This window comes from Ochotona curzoniae, unplaced genomic scaffold, assembly GCF_017591425.1.
Source record: "Ochotona curzoniae isolate NIBS_2020 unplaced genomic scaffold, NIBS_Ocur_1.0 contig_1014, whole genome shotgun sequence".
Taxonomy (NCBI): Eukaryota; Metazoa; Chordata; class Mammalia; order Lagomorpha; family Ochotonidae; genus Ochotona; species Ochotona curzoniae.
The window spans coordinates 45,730,001-45,753,760 of NW_024464920.1; the positions used below are offsets into that span (position 1 = coordinate 45,730,001).

The 23,760-nt window shown below is 53.2% G+C and overlaps 1 protein-coding gene across 2 annotated transcripts in view; it reads right to left on the bottom strand.

The window, feature by feature from the left end:
- Positions 1 to 20,509, bottom strand: part of MYH9 (myosin heavy chain 9) — an 84,135-nt gene extending 63,626 nt beyond the window's left edge. Inside the window, exon 1 of one of the 2 annotated variants that reach the window (XM_040985398.1) lies at positions 20,345 to 20,509. The gene's annotated coding sequence lies outside the window, so the exon portion shown is untranslated. The remainder of the gene's footprint in view (positions 1 to 20,344) is intronic. The other variant, XM_040985406.1, reaches the window with a different exon arrangement.
- Between the last annotated feature and the right edge of the window lie 3,251 nt (positions 20,510 to 23,760).

Consider the following 23,760-nt stretch of genomic DNA (forward strand, 5'->3'; position numbering starts at 1 on the left):
GGGAGAGCCCCCTGCCCCCACCTCAGGAATGTTGTTTGCTTACAGAAGAAGCTGGGGCTTGTTTCTATTAGCAGGATTCCAACCCAGGCCTGTGTGATGCTGAGCAGATAAGAAAACCAGAGCAGAGACAATCAGAGAGGAATTTCACTGCACAGTCCCAGGGCCGCCCCCTCTGCCCTGCCCCTGGCCAAGGCTGCTCACCAGGGGCTTGGCGAGAGAACCCGGGAAACGGGGAGCCATTGGCATAGGCCTGACTGTACACAGCTTGTGGCCACTTGCACTTTGCCATCAAAAATGACAGGGGGACTTCTTTCAAAACATCACTTTGGACCCAATAGCATACACAAGTTTTATCTGTCAACCAAATAAATTTCTTTCAATGACACTAGAATTTTTTGCATGCACTTCCTGCTGTTAAGGGGCAGGGTGGAGTGGAGTGAGAGGTGTGGGAAGCAAAGAACTTGAGGCTGGGGGCTTAAGGGGCAGTTTACTCAGAATCTTATCAGCCATGAGGAATGTGGACTTTATTCTGGGGACAAGGGGAAAAGTGACATCACCAGATTTGTATTTTAAAGAGATCTCCATCCCGGACCTCAACTGGGGGGTTGGGGAGAGAATGGTGAGAACTCAGCAGTGGGAAAGTACCTGGGAGCTTCCTCCCCACCCCCCAGGGAGGAGGAAGGCTGGGCCAGGAGGGGTGGGGACACGCCCCGGAAGAGGAATGGGCCGCAGCCACAGAGTTCACCCCAGATGGACTCCAGCGAATAGGGACCATCCTGGGAGCCCCGTCCTGCTGTGGCCATTTCCTCCCAAGGGAGCAGCAACGCATGCCTGGAACTCCAGGACCTTCGTGCCCAGAGCATAGAGCTCAGGACACATGGACCTCCTTCGGTAAGCCCAACCGCAGGGCCACGGAACACACAGCTTTGGGCCCTCAGCACAGAACTTTTTTTTTTTTTTTTTTAAGATTTATGTACTTTATTTGAAAGGCAATGTTAGAGAAAGAGAGATGGAGAGACAGAGAGATGTTGCATCTGCTGATTCATTCCCCAAATGGCCACAGCAGCACCAGTGTGAAGCCAGGAGCTTCTGTTGGAACTCCCACATGGGCGTGGGGACCCAAACACTTGAACCTCCTTCACTTCCTTTTCGGGTGCAATAGCATGGAGCTGGGTCTGAAGTGCAGCAGCCAGAACTTGAACTAACACCCATAGAGACGCTGGTGCCACGAGCAGTAGCTTTACCCACTGTTACAGTGCCCAGCCCCAGAAATTGTCTTAATGAATAACTCAGCCACTCAGGCAGGGCCGAAGGCATTCATAGCTGCAACACGTCCCTGCCCATCATGTCAGAACGGAAGCCCATCGGGCCTGGAGAGAAACTGCTGTCACGGCCTTCACCATGGCCTCCCAACCCAGCAGCTCTACTGGCTCCTGCCACAGTAGCCACCAGGCTGAGCTCCCTGACACCCTCACAGGGTACAGTCTGCAGTCCGCTCCTGCCAGCTCCCTGCTTTTCCAGGGTGAGCCTCAAAACACCCCCACCTCAGTGGCAGCCTCTCCTATCACCCAGATGTGGATGATTCATCCTCTTCCCTCCCCCTACCAAGCGCCCCCTCCCACTCTGCCATACTCCAGGACCACTGCTTCTCAGCCAGTCTTTCCAGAGGTCCTGGAAAGCAGGGAACCCCTCGCCAAGCCCCCCTCATTTAAATGCCACTAGGGCTCCGGAGTGCTGTGTACACAGGGTCCCCGGTGTTATTTGAAAAGAACATAAGTGTTCAAAACACAGGAGGAAGGGCGGAAGTGGGCGAGGGGGAGGGGAACAGAACAGCAACAGGTCAGGCAGCACGACGTGGGAGGCTGGGTGGGCAGGCGGGCCTGGGACTGGATCTGCAGATAAGCCGTCCACACCGGACCCTGGCTTTGCGTTTAATTGGTTCAATATTTGCGTAGTGAGATCACACTGGCTAATGAGCCTCCACTCACTGCAAAGGGAAGCTGCTGCTTTCAGGTGTGGGGGTGGCAACCCTGCCTGTACACTGGTGGGGGGTAGGGAGGTGAGGATCCCCTGAATTTGCCAGTTTTGAAAAGGTTGACAAGAGAGCTGTTTGGGTTAATTTCAGGCAAGGACTGTTCACCCCACACCAAGCATTCCCTGCACTGGCATGTCCCTTGGGGAGGGCAGGGGCTCCCCACACCACAGGGGGCAACCCGAGATGGCAGCCAGTGATTCCTGGCCCTGGGTTCTGCTGATGGGACAATTTTTCCTCCCCGGAGCATATGAGTGCAGTCTGCTGAAACCCAGTGCAGAAAAATAACCATATTCAGGGAACTTAATTACACAGTGCCTCCCAGGGGAAGCGCTGCGCTGGGTTTCCGAGCAGGGTAGTCTGGGGGCAGAAGGAAAAGGGTTTCGAAGGATCTTTGAAACTAGAACCTCTGACGCCTTCACAGCTTGTTATCTTCCAGGTAACACTGCAATAATCCCAAACACCTGAAGCATACAACCACTCCCACTGCCCACCAGCCTCCCAGCCTCCGTTCTTAGGGTCAGGTCCCCATTGGGTCTTCCACACCTATTTCAGCAGGTGCAGGACAACACCTGGTGAACTAAAGTGACAGGGAAGGTCCCAGCTCCCACTCCAGGGACCAACGTCAAGAAAATCTCAGCCACTGGTCCTCCTCAAGTGCCCACCATTCAGGCCAATAATCTCACATCTCTCTGTCTATACACTGGTGCTGGCTGTCATGTGGTCCTGCCCTCCCTCAAGATACCAGGCAGCCAGGGACTGACCAGAATGGCCACCAGGACAACTGTCACTGCCCTACCCCTCCCTGATGGATACGGATCTTTTTCCTTATTTGTTTTTTAATTATTTTAGAAATTTGTTTTATCAGACATACATATTTATAGGAGAGACAGAGTAAGATCTTCCATCTACTGGTTCACTCCCCAAACGGCTGCCATGGTAGAGCTGAGCCGATCTGAAGACAGGAGATAGGAGCTCCTTCCAGGTCTCCCACATGGATGAGAGTCCCAAGCTTATCCCCCACTGCTCTCTGAGGATTAGCCAGCTGAGCCATTCCACTAGCCCCAGTGCTCTTTACTTCTAAGACACATGTGATTGGCCTGGGGCCAGCTTCAATCTTCAGCAAATGATCGAGTGGTCACTCGAGTGGACTGTGAGGATGGCCTCACCCCTGAATGCAAGCACCATCTTTCAAGACATCTCAGAAAGAAGCAGACCTAAGAGGCAGGCAGGTGGGCCGGACATGAAACACGGTTTCTCTACAAGTACTGGGTCCCGCGTGACAACTCCCTGGCGTGTGGATGAGGAGCAGCACCCAATAGCCTGGCCACCAGCCGCTTTTCTGTAACTCACAGGGCCACTGTGAGAACGAACCGGGCAGCTCCCGCAGTGGTGCCTGGTGGCGCCCCAGGCATGTCAGGCCCTCCCCTCAACTATTGGGCCTCTACTCCAAGTGTGTCTGTGTCTGCTGCTGAGCTCACAATGAGTCAGTCACAGACGCGGCCCCGCAGCCCACTCCGGGGCCTGGAAGTCACATCCTGCCTAACCCAGCCCGCCATGATTTATTCTACCCCAGGAATGCAGCTCATTTCCCAGAATGTTGTCAAGAACTTGAAAGAGTTTGAACTTGCATGGGCTCCATTTCCAAGCCCGGCTGCCGGGGCCCAGACTCCAGTCCAGACCTGCAGGCGGGCAGCACGCCAAGGCAGGGCTGTGAGCAGCCCCAGACCACCACCCGGGGGACTCGGACATGTTCTCTCTCAATTTAGAAACACTTTATCACAAATGCAGACAAATGGGTGCCACAAAAGCTTCAAGGGATGATATATACATGCTATGCACTAGTTTTCATCTAACTTACTTGCTTCTTTTCTTTAAAAAAAAAAAAAAAAACGGGCTGCCACCCACTCATTTCACCACCCACCAAGAGGTTTCATCTGAATCTTTAAAAAACATGCATATGACTCAATCTTCACTGGACAGCAGGGGCTCAGACCAGCGTAGCTACCTACCCCAAGGCCACACAGCCAGCAAAGCCAAGCCCAAACCCAAAGAGAAACTCTGTGGGGACCCAGCCTTGGGCAGCAAAGAGCAGGTGCAGCACCTGATGCTCCTTCAACACACTCCCCACTTCCCTGTGCTGACAGCCTCTGAGCCCGCCCACGACAAAGCATTGGCAGGTTTTATGCCTCTCTCCTGCCATGCTTTGGGACTTGCCTAATTCAGGAGTTGCTGCAGTCCCTGCAGGACCAGGAAGGGGTCCAGTGGAAAATCATCAGAGCAGGGAGAGGAGCCAGTTTCCTAGGTATGCAAAGTGACACATGACTTCAATCAAAACATCTCCAGCCTCAGCCCCTTACAGGTGGAGGTGTGTTAAAGGCCTCATTCAAGGAACACCGCAGCAGTAGTGAGCAGGAAGACCACAGTTCACAGATGAGACACGGGTGGGGGTGGCCTCCGCCATCTAGGCTCCCTGAAGAGTCTAGCCTAACCGTGTCCTTCACGCCTGAGAGAAATGGCCTCTTGAGTGCATGCCTGTCACACAAACATGCCCGTTATAAACAGGAAGCCCAGAGTTTTCCTTTCTCTAGGCCAGAGGTCGAGGACTTATTTGAGCACATGCTTTTGAGGATTCATCGAGACCCTGAAGAGAGCAGATCATGGACTTCTAGGAGCCCCAGGCTACAAGGTCAAGGTAAAGGGGTACCTCCTTCTCCACCGAGGCATCCTGTACAAACCCTTGAAGAAGGCACACTTCCTGCAGCCCCTTGTGAATGATTAAGCTCAGTCTCAGGACCCCAGGAAGCAACCAGACACAGTGAGCTGGAAGCCCCCATCTGAACGTCTGAACGACCCACCAGAGAACTATGCAAGGACAGGGAGGGAGCCACTTCCCCTTGGGCTTCAGGAAGCAGCAGCCTGAAAGTGGACCTTCTCACTTCCCTACAGTTTCACTCCTTGATCCTGTTCTCAATGGGGCCAGCACGACACCAGGCCTAGGCACACAGAGGGCACAGAGCCAAACTCTCCAGTGTGGCTGGGGCAGACAAACAGCAGCCCAGAGCCTCTCACTGCCCCAGGGCCAAAGGACCGACATACAAGCCACAGAGGGAATACCAAATACACTTATTTCTCTCTTTATAAGCAAATGAACTTAAGTCTTGCAGAATTGGTTGCACAGCAACCTTGTCAGAAACCCCAGGCAACCCCACTGCCCATGAGCAGGGAGGGGGCCTGGCTGGCAGCAGTGCCCTCACCACATCCTTTAGCAGGAACCTGGCTGCTGCTTTTTTTTTTCTTTCATCATGTGCCAAGAATCACTCCTTTTGCCCAGGCCACACAGTCTGGCTCCAGGTGACCAAGACACGGCTGTGTATGAGAGAAGAAAGCAGCAAAGCTCCTTGCCCAGACAATGGTCAGGTTCCAGCACAGCCTCCAGCCCTAGGCAAAGAAAGCCCTGCTCTCTCTCACACTCAGAGCTCTGAGCACACACACAGCATGCACCTGCCACTCCAGAGGACACAGGGTGAGGGCCGGCTGAGATACTGCTGAGATACTGCAATCGGGCTGTGAGTGCTGGTGGGGGGAGCCTGGGGGAATGATTGAAAGACTCACAACTGTCCCTTCTCCCACCTGTAAAAGGAGAATCAGGAAACCCACCTCCCTGGAGTAAGTTTCACCGGTAATGAAATGACGGTCACTAACAGGGATGGCTTTTCATAGCTGATCTCTCACACCACCCCCCACCCACCAGCCCCGGGGGCAGGTTCTGCTGGTGTTCTGCAGAGAAGGAACTGGAACCCAGAATGTTGGTGCGAATCACTCACGGGCCTGCAGCTGTGGTGGTCAGTGTGTGTATGCCGCAGGGCTGGGTGTGGGGCTGGGAGATGGCGGGGAGGGGGGGGAAGGGTGGTCTTTGTGTCTAACCACTTTACATCTCTGCCTTGAAGGATACAGTGGAGCAACTACACAAAGGTCCAGGAAATAGCGGTGGTGACCTAAGAAAAGAGCACAGGTGCCCCAAGCACTTCAGTGGCGAACAGGGCTCAGCCGACCACTGGCCACTCTTCAGGACAGGGGCATCGATTCCCCTCCCCCCTGCACAGTGACAGCCTTGACCACTGGAGCCAGGCCAGGACAAAACAGGGGAATCTTGTGGCATCCCCCTTCCCCCACCATCCCAGCCCCTCCTGCACTCTCAGACTTGCCTCCAAACCTGCTTTCTCTGAAACAGGGCTGGAGGAGAGGAGAGCTGCCCCCTCCCCCCACTGTCTGGGGTTCTCATGGAGCAGTCAGGAGGAACTTGGAGAGCCTAGAGTGCTGTAGGGCACCCTGACTCCCAACCACACCATTTTGTAATGTCCCAGGTCTCCTGTACAACAAAGGCTGCCTGGTGGCACCCGAAGGGCCTTGGGAGGCAGGCCCCCAGCCTCTGGTCTCTGCTCAGGTCCCAGAGAGGATCACATTCTTCAGATTTTTGTCTAGAAGCCAGAAGTTAGGAGGTGGGAGGGACCCAAAGGATAATTAAAGCCTGTGGCCTGTTTTAAAGAGAAACAGCAGACACCCCGCCCCCTTAGCCTGGCACTGGTGAGATACAGGAAGATCTGCACCCCCGAGGCCCCAGGTTGGGGAGCACCCAGCCCCATACCCTCACTTTGGACACCAAGGTCCAGGATGCCAGCAGGTAGGCCTCTGCCAGTCCCCCAGCCTCCACCTCACTCTCCTTCCCTGATGTGACACAGGCCACTGGGCTGCCCAAGCCAAGGCTGGGTAGGGGCACACAGAGTGTACAGGGAGGCAGTGCCTGCCTTCACAGACCTGGTGAATTCCATGCCGCTCAGTGGCAAGTAATTAATTGCATAATGAGGCATTTTTCATGAGCACTTGGCACTACACATCCACCTCCTCCTCACCCTGGCAAAGGCAGAAAACAGTTGGTGGGCGGCAGGCCTGGATCTGGGCAGAAAGCAGGCTGAGAACAGCGTGCTGGTAGGTGAGGAGGAGGCGGCTTGGGAAGACTAAGGGAGAAAAATAGAAGCCCAATGATGCCACAGGCACCAGGCTGGCCAGACCCCACACGCCCGCTGGCTACTCAGTGGGTTTGGGTCGGCACGAGGGCTGGATTCTACAGCAGGCACAATGTAGCCAGGTGGGCAATGAGACTCCACCGCTCTGTTCCAAGGCTACAGAAGCCTACAGAAACCAACCCCACTAAGAGTACCTGTCCAACAAATGGCCAAAACGGAATGAGAAGACAGGAGAGGCAATGGAAGGAGATATGGAAAATAACAGCCTGAAAAACCAGGAGCTGGGAGAGCATTTTCGGTATTATTTGCTTACTTGGAGTCTCAGCGTTCCCAACTGTCAAATAGGAACATGAATACAGGACTTCAAGTTTCATAAAGTGATAGGAAAAACAGATCTATCTAAACAGACTTAAAAAAAAAAAAAACAGATAAAAAGAGAAAAATCTGACCCTGCTAGAAAGAATATGTCCAAGTAAAACCTATGAACAGTTGAGCAAAACAACATTGTGCCCGGATCCTCTGTGGTTCTGGTTTTCCTCCTTCCACGGATTAAGGGAAACTGAGGCACGGACCACTGCAAAACTTGCCCAAGGTCAAAGAGCCAGCAAGTGCAGGAACATGGATGAGGACAGCTGAGCTGATTCCAGAGCCCCTGCCTATTTACATAAGGGCTAGACATATACATCATGGTGGTTAAGCCTTGAAAGCCAAAGAAATACAGCCATCTACCCTGGGGCACAGAAAGCCAAGTGAGAAGGCTCGCTGCTGAGCCAGGCAGGGTCTGTCCCACCCACACGTGGGGCGGAATTATGCACCTGTCTCTCCAGCATGTATGAGGCGACCTGCAGGAGCAGGGCAGCGTGCAAGGATGCCGGCAGAAGTCAGGCCGGTGGGAGGACAGTACAGGGAAGCACACAGTGGCCGGGGCTGGGGAGTGCTGCTGCTGAGTGAGGCAGTCGGCAAGGCAAGCTCGCTCACTGGCTCCAATGCAGCCATCCAACACTGCATGCCAGCAGGGATTTTAAGTTCATAGCCCTGCAACTGGTTTTTTACAACTATTGCCCCTTCAGCTCCCTGGAGGGGAGAAGCCACCTCCAACAATACTCAGCCCACAAATGCTGAGGGAGGCAGAGCAGCCAGGGAGCCAGCAATAGCCGGGACTGGCCCCTCACTGTCTCAAATACTTTGATCAGGAAGGAGACCTGGGAACAGAGAAGGGTGAAGGTGGGACAGAAGCAAGAGGCAGCTGGTGAACACTGGTGGCAAGGCATGAACATTTTCCGGTCCGTTAGGAACTGGGTACTATGCTGAGTGAGCGCCCACACTGTGATCACTTAGAGATGGGATCTCTCAAAGTTTACAAATGAGGAAACGGTGGCTCCATACAGTTTCAACAACCAACAACGTGAAGGAATCAACACCATACACACACATGCACACACACACCCCTAACTCTCTTCTCCACTCTCCCCAAATTCCTATGTAAAAGGCCCTAACAGCATCTCCCCAGTCTAATTAAGAAGGTGACTATTTTTGGAGACAGGGCCTTGGGACAGGCAGTTAAGTCAAAATGAGGTCCAACCTGACTGGTGTCTTGATGAGAAGAATCGGGCCACAGATACCCACAAGGTAGACCATGCGAAAACACAGGGGGAAGACAACGAGCAAGCCACCGGTAGAGGCCTCAAAGGAAACCGACCTGAACTTCCAGCCTCTGGACGTGAGAGAAGCAACTCCTGGGTGTCAGTGACACAGTCTGAGGCCCTTTGTAAGGGTTGTTCTGGCGGGCTAGGCCACTTGGTGCCACTTAACCTGCCACAGGGACTCGGCTGGCTGTGGTCAGTGCCTCTCCCACTAGAATGCACACTGCAGGGGCCTCCGGGGAGCTATGCAAGCACATCCAGACCCCAGAACCTTGAGCCACCTCTAGCACGCGAATACATATTTAATGAGCAAATAAACCAGACCAAAACGGGATGGAAATGGAGCTGCTGCTCCTGAGGGCAGCCACTCTCTCCCCCACACCCTGCTGCCTCTCTCCCTACTCCTGGCAGCCCCTTTCCCCTTCCCCAATAGGATGTGAGTCAGTCTCCGAGCAAAGACAGTAACCTCCAGTCTACAGTCACCACCAAATGGCAGGGAACACTAGGCGACAGGAGATCAATCACAGAGACACACAAAGGGCCTGCCAGCACCACCAGGGAACATTACACTCAAACAAGTACCAGGATCCTCAAGTTGCATCTTACTCTCACCACTTTTAATATGTAACTGCCAATGTTAAATGTGTGTGTTTAATTAGGGAGGCAGCACTGAGAACCACATGAGCACCTGCCCATCAAACCTCTAATCCCACTGCAGGCCAGAGGCCTGCTCTCTCCCCCTCCCCACCTCCACGGTGGGGTAGGTGGCAACAAGCTTTTGGCTGCTTTCAGAACAACAAAGAATTTCTCTCATGCTCTCTAAGAAGATAGCAAAATTCAGGTCAGACTGCCCTGTACTGAGGGTTGGGTTGGGGGAACGAGGGTGGTATAGTCAGGTGGAAAACAGGTTAAGCAGCAGTTGCTGTTTCCTTCCCTTCCCCCAACTCCACCTCGGTATCGTGGTTCAGTGGGTTAAGCTGCTACCAGCATCCGCTCTAGTCTGAGTCCCACTTGCTCCATTTTAGATCCAGCTCCCTGCTACTGTGTCTGGGAAAGTCATGGAAAATGGCCCAGGTACTTGGGTTCCTGCACCCACATGGAAGACCTGGATGGAATTCCAGCTCCTGCCTTCAGCTAGACCAGCCCTGGCAGTTACAGCCAAGCTGGGGGCTGAACCAGTGGATGGAGGATACGGGTCCCCTCTCTCCTCCTGCCTTTCAAATAAATCTCAGATAGTAACAAAGCAAAGACAGCTCCCACATCCCAGCTTCCAGCCTTCTGCCACCCTCTTCTCCAGTAAGTCTCTCCCCTTTACAGCCCAGATCCTCCCTCACTACACATCTGCCCCAGAGCAGACACTGACATCCTGAAACTTTCTCTTTACATCAGAACTAAACTGTTGCAGCTTGGTGCTATAATGCTCCCTATTTCCTGGGTGAGGCAGGAGCCACAGCCCAGTTCAAGTTCCCTGCCAGGGGCATTACACCTGTCAGATAACACTCCACCCTCAGCAGGATGTCTCTCAGTAAAGCCGGAGCTATCTCCCAAGCCCCCAGTGAATGAGGTACTTACAGATCTTATTCTCTCATCTTCTCCCAGCAGGTTTTCTGGCTCAGAGACCGGGACGTTAGTAATTGCACTGACATATACACACATACTCAATGGAGGGGTAGCAGGTTGAAGGTCTTCTCCCAGCATCCTGTTCCTAAGCTCCCTTCCTCACCACTAATGACAAAGTGGTTTTACCTGTTTTCCTGGTACAGCACCTGAGTGAGGCAACTTTGCTCAGGGTACTCTGGGACTGGGGTGTCTGGTTCTCTGCATCCTGACCACCTGGGCTCACAACAGGTGCACAGGAGATGCTTGCTAAATGGATGAATTTCTGAAAGAGTCCATAAAACCCAGTGGCACTTCCTGACAGTTGCTAATGGCCCTTCCCAGGAGAGAATCAACAGCGGTGCCATTAAGACATTAACCGTGGAGACCACTGTACTGCACTTCACATTACAGCTCCCGGTGAATGAGGACACACACTGAAGTTTTTGCTTATGTTTGCAAAACACAGGTGTACGAGCACAAGAAACCCACATGCACACAGCGAACAGGGTGTAGGGCAAACTTGCCTCCTGCCAGCTTTGTTGTTATAAACACCCCCCAGCCCAGTGACTTTTTTTTTTTTTTACTTCAAAAGGATTCCTGATTCCAGCAACAGCAATGCCTCTCCCAATACTCCACACAAGAGCCCATCCTCGAGCCTCTGGCTCAGACTAATGTGCTGACCAAACAACCGGAAGGCACCAGCTGAATTCCCAGCATCCATCCAGAGGTTAACGACCTGGGAATGGAATCCTGCACTCCCACATTTCCCAGAAAATGGCGCAAGGAAGTAGGCCTTAATGGGCTACCTTGGGCTATGAAGGGGCTGGGAGTTCCTGAAGAGAAGAGAATCTTTTACCAGCCCTGAATGACTCACAGGGCCTTGGCCAATCTGAATCAGCCCTCAACAAAGCCTGTCAGGTTCTGGGCGACAGAATGGGATACCTGCCCTGTTCCCTGGCTGTGCTGTGTCCCACTCCAACCTGCGAGCAGCCCTCGTGCCCTCACCCTCAGAAGCCTTCCCAGAATCCTCTGTGCCTTCTTCCCAGGGTTCCCAGCACCTGTCTCTGGAAGGAGCCCGTCAGCTCCTGGAAATAAAGGCTCATGTTTCCTTCACCTTGAATTCCTCAGCACCCAGCCTAGTGCCTTGAACACACAGGAAGTTCTGAGGAGTGGTCACTGAATAACTAAGGATTTGAGGAGTGGAGGAAGGAAGAAAGGAAGGCAAGTTTGCAGATGTGGAGGTCAGTGGGCATACTGGGGAGCCTCTGGCTCTACGACACAGCTTCCTGCTCACACACCTGGGAAGGCAGCAGCAGATCATGGATCATGGCCCAAGTGCTTGGGTTCTATGTAGGAAACCCAGATGGAATTCTTGGCTCCTACCTTTGTCCTGGCCCAACCCTAGCTATTGCAGGGTTGGGGGAGGAGTAATGAGCCAGTAATGGAGATTAATATCTATCTCAATCTGCCTTACAAGGAAATAAATATATCTTTTTAAAAAAAGACCAGATAGTAGCTGGCCCAGTGGGCAGTACCAGGGGCCACACCAAGCCAACAGCAGGCAGACAAACCATCCCAGGGCCTGAGGTAGCCACAGTCTTCTCACCTGCCCTCCCTAACAACCAACCACACTCATTTGAAAACCAACCCACTGCCTTAAAGGTTAAATTGGTAACCACAACAACAGGACCTCCCTCACTCAAAGTAGCCAAGCCTACTGTAGAATCTAAGGCCCCAATCTGTTGTAGCCCAAAGCTCTGTTCTGTGTCTGGCCAAAGCAAGCAGCCTCAGGAACCAGGCTTCCCCTGCCACCTAGGAGGAAACACACATCCAAGGGTGAAGGGCACCTGCAAAGTCACACGTGGGCGGGAGCCCAGACACCTGTTTACATTTCAGCACTGCATCATGGGAATGAGGAAGGAATGCATGGAGTGATTCATCTAAAAATCACAAGCATGATGTCGCGTCTGATACATTCAAGTCCTCAATCAAACTTGACTCCCGTGGTTATTAATATTACTACTATTACTGTCAGCAAGAGCGGGACTTGCTCCAGGAATCCTTACACCCAGGCCCAAGCTCCTCACCTAGTCCCCCATCCCTTCCTTCTGTCCTACTCTCTCTCTCCCATCTCCCCTAATCCTCCTGGGCAACTCTAGTCTCATTGGAACCCCGATCAAGCAGCTTGGAAAGTACCAATCACTTAGGGCAGTAAGGGGCCTGCTTAACTCAAGTCTCTCACAGCTCCTTCACCCTTGAAGATGGTAAAGCCCTTTGATGACGGACAGGCCCTCCCGAGGCCATTTCTGATGAAGCCCCACCAAGCCCAGCCCAGCCCAGCAAAGCTGGTCTCTATGGAGGTCAAGGAGTCCATGGTTAACTTTACAGAGATATGTGGGGGCAGCTCCCTCGTGCCAACTGATTTAAATTGCAAAAAGTCTAACAAGATCTTCAAAATGCCCCTCGCACCACCTTCCACAGCCCAGGGAGTCCCCAACAAGTACCCACGAGCAGTTTTGTAGAACTGGGAGATCACCAGAGGGCACTGAAAAGCTCTGGGCCACCTGGGCCTTCCCTGGAAGAAAAGCTCTGGGCAGATCTACACCCCATCCACGCACCAAGTACCAGGGGCTGACTCTGAACCAGGCACCAGACTGCAGCCTGGGACACAAGATGCAACAGACCTGGCCTTGGACCCCAAAGTATTCTCAGTCCACTGAGCTGTGCAATCTGCTCCACACTCCCTCCCACTCCCCTGCCCCACCCCGCTCCAGCCCAGTTAGAGTAAGTCACCCAAACTGTTCCAAATGCCTCCTTTCTTGTGTTTATCAGACAGGAAGTTGCCTTCTCCAGCCCAGTGACTTCATGTAAAACACAGGAAACACAGCGGCTTTTGAACATAGACAACTCCAAATAAAGGTACCTCCGCTGCCTTGGTAGTACTTCCCCTCCCCACTCTGCTTAAGCCAGCCCAGCTCGGGGCAGCAAGTCTGACAGTGCTGACTAACTGACAGGATGCAAGAGCTTCCAGCCCCAAAGCCTGGGCTCGATATGCAGGGCTTTCCTGCCTCCCAAAAGAGGAGGCCTCCTCGGTAATCCCAGCCTTGCTATCAAGAGAAAGCCCAGTTGGACATGATTAAAATCCTGACAGCCTAAACACATACTTCCTGTCACCCAAGGAGAGATAGTACTGATCATAAAGTGACGTGGAGGAGGAGGAGGAAGAGAAAGGACAGGAGGAAGAAAAAAAGGAAAGAGAGGAGGAGGGAGAAAGGAAGGACTGGAGACAGAGAAGGACAGGCTCATTTCACAAACACATTTATAATCTGGGAAGCACAGCACCCCCAGGTTACACATGGGGTCAGTGGCAGCTGGAGACAGCAGGGTCTGCCCCCCCCCAAGCCTGTCTCTACTACAGGTTCCTCCAGGGAAGATACAATAAATGCAGCAACAAGAATGGGCCAAGAGCCTAGAAATCAAGAGGGGCTGGATGGAGGACAGGACAGACCTCCCCTCTGCTGCCCACGGGCTGCAGCAGGAACTCTCAGCCCTAAGGGCTCTTTCCAGCTGGAGGATGTTCAGAGAAACCTAAAATATTATCCACCAGGTTCCTCGACCCCAGCACACACCCAGAAGGACGAGATGCAGGGAGTGGAGGAGCAGCCAGCTGAGGGTTAAGGACGTGAACTATGCATGCTGCTTGGCTAGTGGGAATACAGGTGAAGATGGGGTGAGAGCCATTCAAACACAGGTCTCAGCGAGGCCGGCCTCCTGACTGGGCAGAAGGGCACTGGGTACCAGGAACAAAGATTTTCTACCAACTCACAGGACCAGCTTGGGCAAAGCACTCCTGCTCCAACTAACCAACCCCACTATGCCTTCCAGCTCAGACCTTCTAGAATCCTAAGGATATCCAATAGAGAGGATGCTTATTGTTGTGGATGATTTTTCTTTTAAACAGGACATCACTTAGTATTAAGAGTGGAAAAAAAAAAGAAAGAAAGAAAACCCGAGGTTCAAGTCCTCACATTGAAAATCTCCTAAAGAGATGAAGAGCCAGTATGGCAGCACAGCCGGTTAAGCCATGTATGCAACGCTGGCATCCCATAGGCGTGCAGGCTGCAGTCCTGGCTGCTCCACTTGTGATCCAGCTCCCTGCTAATGTGCCTAGGAAAGCGGCAGATAGGCCAAATGCTTGGGCCTCTGCAGCCACATGGAGACCCACATGGAATTCAAGGCTCCTGGGTTTGGCCTGGCCCTGTTCTAACCATTGTGATTACTTGAGGAATAAACCAGCAGATAGAAGATATTCTCTCACTCTCTCTATTCCTTTCTCCTTCCCTCCCTCCCTTTCCCTCTCCTTTTCTTCCTTTCTATGTAACTGTGCTTTTCAAAATAAAATAAAATACTTCAAGAGCAAGAGACATGAGCTGACAGCTCCCTCAACACAAATTGTAGAAACACCACACTCCCTCCCTGGAGTGTGGGGACCCCCCCACAGATGGTCCCTCTGGCCTCTGGGAAGCACCAGCGGGGCTCAGTCCTCTCATGGCCACTGAGGCAGTGCCTTGGGGGCAGCAGAGGTCAGCCACTTTCAACTCCCTGCAGGCCGCAGCTCAACCTGCCTGCTGGGAAAGGACAGTGTTCAAGCCAGAGGCCGCCTTCTTCCAGAAGGCTCTGTGCAGCTCCCTGTTGTAAGGATGCTCTTGGACAGCACAGTAGCCAACTGGACTTGAAACGAAGACAGCAGCAATGGCTACTCCCAACAGATCCCACCCCAGGACAAAGACTGGCCTAGAGCCCACTCTGGGTCTATCTGCAAGGTCACTACATGGCCTTGAGCTTGAAGCACCCCGGTCAGCAAGGGATCTGATCAGTCACAGAGCAGCCTGCCAGGAGACACATCAAATCTAAGAGAACACCTCCCCTCGCGCCTCCCATATATCTGGTACAAAGCAAGACGCAGGTGGGTGAGTGGGTGGGGCTGACATGCCATGTGGCAGCCAGCCTTCAAAGTTCTGCCTGGTGGCCAGTGGTGGCAGACATCCCCACAGGCTGGGCTCGCAGTGCAGATGCCCATGTGACTCCTCCCAAGGCTGCCCTGCAGGGCTGTGGCACCCAGATGAGAGCTTAGAAAGCTTCCACAGGCAAAGAACCCTCCCAGCAGCCTCTCCAGGACCCGTGTCAGTCACAGCTGCGGACAGCCTTTCTCCAGAAGATCAAGGCCCTCCAATCCAAAAAGGCCCCGTGATCCCATTTCCTCAGGAATGTGGGCTTTTCCACTGTTGTTCTTACATATAAACCACAGGCCAGATGTGAGGGACAGCAGGGACAGAGGGAACTGGGCTGGGCCAATGGATGCAATGACCCTGAGTTCAAGAGGACCCCAGAGATGGAGGTCAGACTGAGCCTTTCAATGGGGGATGGGATCCCCCAAACAGGCCAGCAAGTGATTTGGAGCCGGACAAATTGTGGGGAGTTTGGCAAACGAGCATCCTAAAATATTTTCCATACACACAATGCAGGCAAAGTAAAAACAAGCCTTCCACCATTTCTCAAAACCCAAGGCCGCAGATTGACAACAGAAGTTTGTGAAGGGGTTCCTCGAGCAACATAGTGACCCCATAGAGAAGCAACAAGAACCCCCCTGTTGCAAGCAGGGGTCTGTCCTTGTGAGACCCTTCATCCTCTCCTGGACACAGAGGCACTCAAGAGAGAATATGAAATCTACAGCTGAGACCCCCAAGTTGGTGCCGCCAGCCCCCTGATATTTAGAGTTAAGAAAACTAGTATCTCTTTTTCTTTCACTGTTTCAGAACAATACATATAAAAAGGTAGTGTGAGGGGCTTCAGAAAACTCATGGAAAAATGGCATTAAATATTTGGTGATATGGTGTAGCAGGTTAAACTGTGGCAGGCAGTGCCTGCATCCCATATGAGCACTGGTTAGACTCAAAGACACTCCACTTCTGATCCAGCACCCTGCTGAGCCTGGGAAAGCAGCAGAGGACAGACTCTTCACCCATGTGGGAGACCCGGAAGAAGCTCCTGGCTTCTGGCTGTGCACCAGTCCAGCTCTGGCCATGCAGCCATTTGGGGGGCAAACCAGTAGATGGAAGATTCTCTGTGTCTCATTGTCTCTCTCTGTGAACTTTGCCTTTCAAACAAAATTATTTAAAAAAAAAATTTAACTCTGTGCAGCGTTTCCTCTTAATATGCATTCCCCATGAACTTTAAAGGGTCCGTTGAACGCAGTGAAAAACGAACATTCACCGCTACTTGTGCCACCAGGACCCTTCTAGAAGGGAACAAGGCCTTGGCATCTTTCCAAAATTGGACACTGCATACAACGGAGCACCCTGGGGACCCCCACCCATCCAGTTTTGTTACCTACAACTTAACTGGGAAGGCACACCCTCCAGTACCTATAGAGTGGCCTCATTTTAAAGGGTGGATGGATTCCACTGCACAGCTATACCACGGTTAATCTGACCCTTCTAACAGATGCCAGTCTCTCGCCTTCCATGACAAGGCCATGACAAATATTCTCAGACACTTCCTTTTGCACACACAGGTTGATCTGTGGGGTAAATTCCTAGAACACAGGCAGGAGGACTCTGCTTTGACAAGTGCTGCCAAATGAGCCTCTAAAGCAAACCTGTGCTTGCACACACTCTCCTGGGGAAGGTACAAGAGTGCCTAAGGGGAGAATTTTCGAGAAATTTAAATTGCTGAAGTTTCCATTTCCTACACATTTCTAGATACAAGTGGCAGGCACCTCAGCTGGCACAATGTCCTGGCAAGATGTTCTGACACTTCCTGCCAACCGCAGAGCTTGCTCTGGCAGAATCAGAGCAAGACCCCAAGTCCCAGGCTCTTTCCCTCTTACTATTGGCTGTCCCAAGGCCATAAGGCTCTCAAACCAAATTTCAGAACTAAAACCAGTTAGCCTGCCCATCTCACTTGGCCGGGGCCTGGGAAGAAAGTGAGCATGCGCTCACCCCCAAGTACATCAAAAAGCTTTAGCAGCCAGACTGCATCTGTGCCCTTACCACCCGGCCTTCACAGTCCCCAGTCACAAACATACCCTAGAGAGGCAGACTGAGCGCTGAGCTGGGGGTCAGCAAAGCCATCTCCCCTGAGCCTCCGGCTTCCTCACCTGACAACCAGGGAGTTAAGACTACTGAGAGATTTACGCATCCTCACTCACAAATATAGTATAGATACACACATCTTTAATACACACAGCCATCAGCTAGGGAGCCCTCTATACAGCTAACCCTGTCCCAAGGAGATTACGAAGCGTCTACTGACAGAGAATCTGAGGCTCAGGGATGTGTTATATGACTTGCCTCAGGTCCCAAAGTTAGTCAGTGGAAGGGTCAGGACCCCCAGTCTTCCCAGCTTCCGGAAGAACATTCCAGAAGCCCTGGCTGAGCCAGACTTGCATTCCGCTGTCACCAGCAGGGGTTCGGCCCCCCAAGGGTTAAAGAGAAGAAGCTGTGACTCCCAGGGGCAGCACAAAGGGAAAAGGCACTTCCTGCCTCTGCACCCCCGCGCGAGGCTCTCCCGCCCCGTAAATTAGGACATTTGTTTAATTAAGAGGACACACAGATTTTGCTATTCTAAATATTTTTGGAACATGATGCTTGGGAGGAAATTTTTTCTCTCTCACTCTCTTAGCTTTTAGGGTTCATCTTTCCTCCCTCTCCAAGAGAAGGGCAGGGCTAGGCTCAAAAGGAAAACATCCACCATCCCCTCCAACTCCTTTTGAAATAAAGATGTCAAGCTTGGTAAGGGCTGTCTTAAGTACTGCAGTGAAGGATTAGGGGAAGAGGAAGTGAAGGGAGCGGGGACTGCTTGCTAGCAGTGTCCTGGCAGCTACACTCCTGTAGCACACTATTACAGGGTGCGCTTCTCCACATAAGGAGCTAACAGTTCCTTGGTTTTGGTTTTCCTCTGGAGCAAGAGCAGCCAAAAGGCAGGCTGGGACTAACATGCGTCCTCCATCCTAAAGAAGCTGTCCCATCTGCAGCCCCTTGGGTTAAAAGTTGAAAAAGAAAGAAAGAAAGCCCAGCCCTCTCCTTCCCCGACCTGCCCCTGCTCTTCTGAACACGACTTCCGGGGCTGCCCTTCTCCCACGGGGCGGAGCAACTCCCCGGAGGGAGCCTGGCTCTGCCCACCTGCACTGCTGGGACTTGCTGAGTGTGAAGAGCCGGGCCCTTTGGTGTCACCCCACAGCCATCGGGGGCACACTGACTCTCAAATTACACTCAGCAAGCTCTTGACATTTTTAATTACCCCCCAATTATCCATTAAATGACTCCTCACTTTCCAATGCCACATGCTGGCCTCGGTTTGACAAATCTGCAACGTGTTCACTCTTCCTGCACTGCCCAGACCGAGCGGCCACGCTCAGCCTTGGAGACCTTTGTAGCATGCTCAGCCTGAGCTGCCTTCGCACATACACCGGCCATGCTGCCTCGATGAGCCCTTGTGCAAGACCACAGAGGCCTGTGGGAACCTACTGGCTCCGGTTTCCCCAATCCTATGACTCACGGGACCTTTCTGAAGTGCCTGTCATCTCAACCTCATCCGAGCGTCACTTACAGATTTGGTTCAGCCTTACTCAATTTCACACCCCCTCCTCCCAGCCACCTGGCAGAATCCCTGGCACAGAAGTCAGTTAAATATTTGTTCAGTTACACATCTGTGGGCCCTTCCCCCACCTACAGCAGCCCAGGGACGCATACTAATTGAGTGGTTGTCCAGACAGGCCTGCAAGCAAGCGGCCTCCCTCCTCACTAAGAGGAGTAAAGCATCAGGTGGGGGTTACCGAGCCAGACGCCCGCCAGCCGGCCTCGGGACTGCGCCGCATCAGAGAAAGCTCGCGCACTTAATTCCTTCCTCAAGGTAACACAACAGTTACTTTGAAATCCTCTTAAACCCCGAGGAGGTGCAGTGAACCAAGAAGACGCTGGGCCTCTGAGATGCCCAGCGGAGACCTGGGACTTCCCAGGAACCTCCTCCCCATACCGCCCCCATGTGCGCGCGCACAGCTTCCCCGTCCGCAGCGGAGCTGGTCCTGGAGGGGGTTCTCCAGGGAAGCCGGCTGCTGGCCTGCCCTGGGTGTGGCCCAGGACGGGATGGGGTGAGGACCCCTGTACTTAGAAAAAGAAAGATGCAGCAGCAGAGGGCAGGCCTGGTTTCTAAGGGCAGGCCGGGCTCCCCTCCAACCCTCACCGACCTCCGCCCGGGCGGGGCGGCCCACGGGGTGCGGCGGAATCAGGTGCACGCCGAGTGCCAGGACGGCCGCCGGCCTTCCCAGGCCTCCCTTCTTGGGATAGCAGAAGGCAAAGGCTGAGGGCCTAAGGGGCTGTGGGACTGGGGGGCTGGGGGATGACGGGGTCCCCACCATCACCACCACCACCACGATCTCCGCTCGGTCACCTACTCCCCGCACCCCTCCCAGGCTCGGTCGCTGCAGCCGCGTAAATGAGGAAGTCGGCAGCGCAGGGCGGAAACCCAGCCAGGCGCAGTGTCCCTGGCAGGACTGTCCGGCCCTGACTCAGAGGGCGCCCTGACAGCTGCCAAGCGGTGCCCGCCTGCCCGTTACCCCGTCTCCCCAACGCCGGAAACTTCCCAAAGCGGGGGGGAGGCACCGCTCCCCGGAAAGGGTTAAAAAGTTTGCCCAACTCGGGCCGGGCGCGGCGAGGGCGGAGCGCGTGCCCCCGGCGTCCCGGGAACGCGCCTGGCGGCGAGGGGGGCCGCCCGCCGTACCCAGCTCCCGGGCCGGCTTGGCTGCCGGCAGAGTGCCCCCCAAACACACACACACACACATATCCCGAGCGCACGGCATGCACGGGTCCGGGTCTACTCCCGGGAGGATGCAGGGCCCCGGCACCCCGGGCAACGGCGTTGGCGCCCGCTCGGGCGAGGCCGAGAACCACACGGCCGCCCGCTCGCCGCAGATGACTCCAGACTGCCCAGGTGCCCGGGTGCCCGGCCGCTCGGGGCGGGACCCACCGGTGGCGCTCGCTCACCTGAACCTGGATGTGCCCCGGGGAACAGGCGCCGCTTTCTCCTGAGAGGGCTTTCGGGAGCGCTCGGGCGGCGACAGCGGCGGCGGGGTGGAGCGAGCGCGCGAGGCGGGAGCTGCAGCAGGTCAGCCTCGCTCGGCCTTCCGTGCCCTGCCCAGGAACCGCGGGGATCTGCGCGCCTCACCGCACCCAGCTCATTGCCCGCCGCTTTCCCGCCCCGCCCTCCCGGCCGGGCGCCGGCTCCGGGGCGGGGCCTGGAGGAGGGTCCCGCCCCCGCTGCTGCTTCAGCCACTCCTGGACTCGCCTTGTCTTGATGGGCAGGACCTTGGCCAGTGAGAAGGGAATGGGCGGATCCAGAGGGATGGGTGCATCCGCCCCCACCTCCAACCGCTTCACCTTCTCGGCAGCTTCCTCGGCGGGAGCCCCGCCTCTTTGGGCAGGGCTAGAATCTGCCAGGTTCCAGGACGAGATTGACAACGCAAAAGGGCCAATCAGCAGGGGTAATTTGGACCAGGCTTCGGGGCGTCGCCTAGGCGGCAGCGAGGCCCGGCGGGAGCCGACTGGGCAGGTCCCGGGCTGTGACACTCCGCCCCAAGAGCTGTGTTTTCCCTGTCTCCTGCCCTACCAGAAGAACAGATATTAAGTACCATATATGGGGAAAAGTGCTATTTTACATAATTATGAAGGCTGTGGGGGCGGGCAGGGGCGCAGCCCTGGATTCCGCTGTGGGCGTCGCGAGTTCGATTCTTGGCCCAAAGCGGTTGTTTGGTCTCCAACCTTCGCTCCTGCGGTTGCCCCTGCCTGGGACGCGTGCCCTTCTAAGCCTGTCTTTACCAATGCGTGATTAGATCCCACCCATCCTTTCGGATATTTGTTACAAAATGCTTTCTCAGTTTGGGGGGGGAGGGAAGGGAGTGGGCGAATTGCATTTATTTATTTATGGCTACTGCCCACTATTAAGAGGTAAAAAATTAATGTCATTGTAAAAAATGCTTTGCATTTATCTTGTTCATTCATCTGGAATCTCAGTTTTGACCTAAAAGGAAATCTGACAATCTGGGAAACCCATGTTGGATGCATCGGGGGTCCAGTCCCCCGCTAATGCACCTGGGCAGGCAGCAAATGATTACCCAAGTAATGATTACCCATTTGAACCCCTGCTGCCCCGCTGCCTGGCCCCACTCTAGCTGTTCCTGCTATCTGGGGGGCAGTGAAACAGGAAAACGGGAGATGGAACATTCTCCCCCATTCTCTCTCTAATTCTCTAATAAATTATTTTTTTAAAAAAAGGAAATCTCTCATTCTTTGCGGTAGTCAATCACCCAAATTCTATGCCCCAAACACACACCAAGCACCAGGCTCCGCCTCCATCAGCTATGGAACTGTTAAGTGCACTTGAACCTGCTTCTGAATTGTCCCCCTTAATCTTTCTGTTTTCCTGAGCCAAATCCACCAAACTTTAATGCAGGTCAGTACATGTGATACTGAGCGGGACGAGCTCTTTGCCCCCACTACCTGTCAGAATACTCTTGCTTTCATGACAAAAACTGTCCCTCCAGATGCACTTGGGAAGGCACTGACCTGAAGGTCCCCGAAAGCTGTGGAGAAAAAGGCGTTGCAACTCAAGGGTAAATAATTATTGTCATTGATGCACAAAGAGTTCTTCCCAATTGATAAGAAAACCTCCTAAATACTCCAAAATTTAAATGGCCCCAAACAGGAACAGACAACCAAAAGACAAAAATATAGGACCTAGCGCAATGGCTCAATTGACTAAACCTCTCCTTGCAAGTGCCAGGATCCCATATGGACACTGCTTCATATCCCAGCTGCTCCACTTCCCATCCAGCTCCCTGCTTGTGGCCTGGGAAAGCAGCAAAGGTGAAACCCTGCACCCACGTGGGAGACCCAGCAGAAGCTCCTGGCTCCTGGTGGGCTCAGCTCTGGCCTTTGTAGCCACTTGGAGAGTGAACCAGCAGATAGAAGATAATTTTCTCTGTGTGTTTCTCCTTTGCTCTGTAAATCTGCCTTTCCAATAAAAATAAATAAATCTTTTCTTAAAAAAAAAAAGAGCATCCTCTTCAAGGATCAGGCATCACATATAATATTTAAAAATTAAGAAAATCTATAAATGGCCACAAATTATTTAAAAAGGTAATCAGATAGACAAGTGGGGGTCCCAGTGTGGCCACACATCATCCTGAGTTCATTTCTCTTGTCACACTGGCACACTGGATTTTGTTTTTAAAGGTTTGTTTATTTTTATTGGAAAGGCAGACTTACAGAGAGAAGGAGACACAGAGAAAAAGATTTTCTATCTGCTGGCTTCTCCTCAAGTGATCATAACGACCAGAGCTGAGCTGATCAAAGCCAGAAGCCAGAAGCTTCTTCTGAGTCTCCCACACAGGTGCAGAGTCCCAAGGCTGGCGGCCATTTGAGAAGTGAACCAGTGAATCAAAAGCTGTTGTCTCTCTCAGCTCTGCCTTTCAAATAAATACATGTGTTTTTAAAGTCTCACTGGGCTTCAGGAGGGGCACGGAAAGCTGTGGACGGGAGAGTGTCGTCCGCCCTGCTGAGCAGGTGCATTTTGAATGCAGCCTTACTGATGGTAGGCATCATTTCCATTTCCCTCACAGCCCAACGTCCTAGCCTTGCTCTCTCCAGGGGACTAAGGCCTCCGCAGGAAAGACCCTGAATTCTCTCCGCCTCATCCACTGGCATCTGTTGTTCCCTGAACCAAGATGACCCTTGCTTGCTGTGCAGTCCAACCCTTCCTCCACCACACACAAACCTGCCCCCTTTAGAGTTTCTACTACTATGACTTTTTCCTTTTATTTGGAAAGTAGAGAAAGATCTTATATCTGCCGGTTCCCAAATGCCCACTACAACTCGAGGGTTGAACCAGGCCAGAGTGGGCAAACTGCAATTCAACCTGTAATCTCCTTCTTGGGTAGAAGAGCCCAAATACTTGAGCAATGACCTGCTGCCTCCAAGGGAGTACAGTAGCAGAAAAGTGGAATGAGAGGCAGGACTCAAACCCTGTCATTCTGACATGGGAAATAGACACCCCAAGATGGGATTCCTGGCTCCTGCCTTCAGTCTGACTCCTGTTTGGATGTTTGTGGCCATTTAAGGAATGAGCCAACAATGAAAGATCTGTGTGTGTGTGTGTGTGTGTGTGTGTCTTAGTTTTCATTTAAATCAATATTTTTAAAGATCACTTATTTTGAAAGAGTGACATAGAGGAAAAGATGGACACAGAAAGAGAGAGACAGAGAGAGACTTTCCATCTCCTGTTTTACTCCCACATGGCCACAAGAGCCAGGACAGGGCCAAAACAAAGCCAGGAGCCAGGAATTTAGTCTGGATTTCCCACGTGGGTGCAGGAGCCCAAGCATTTTGCACATCTTCTGCTGCTT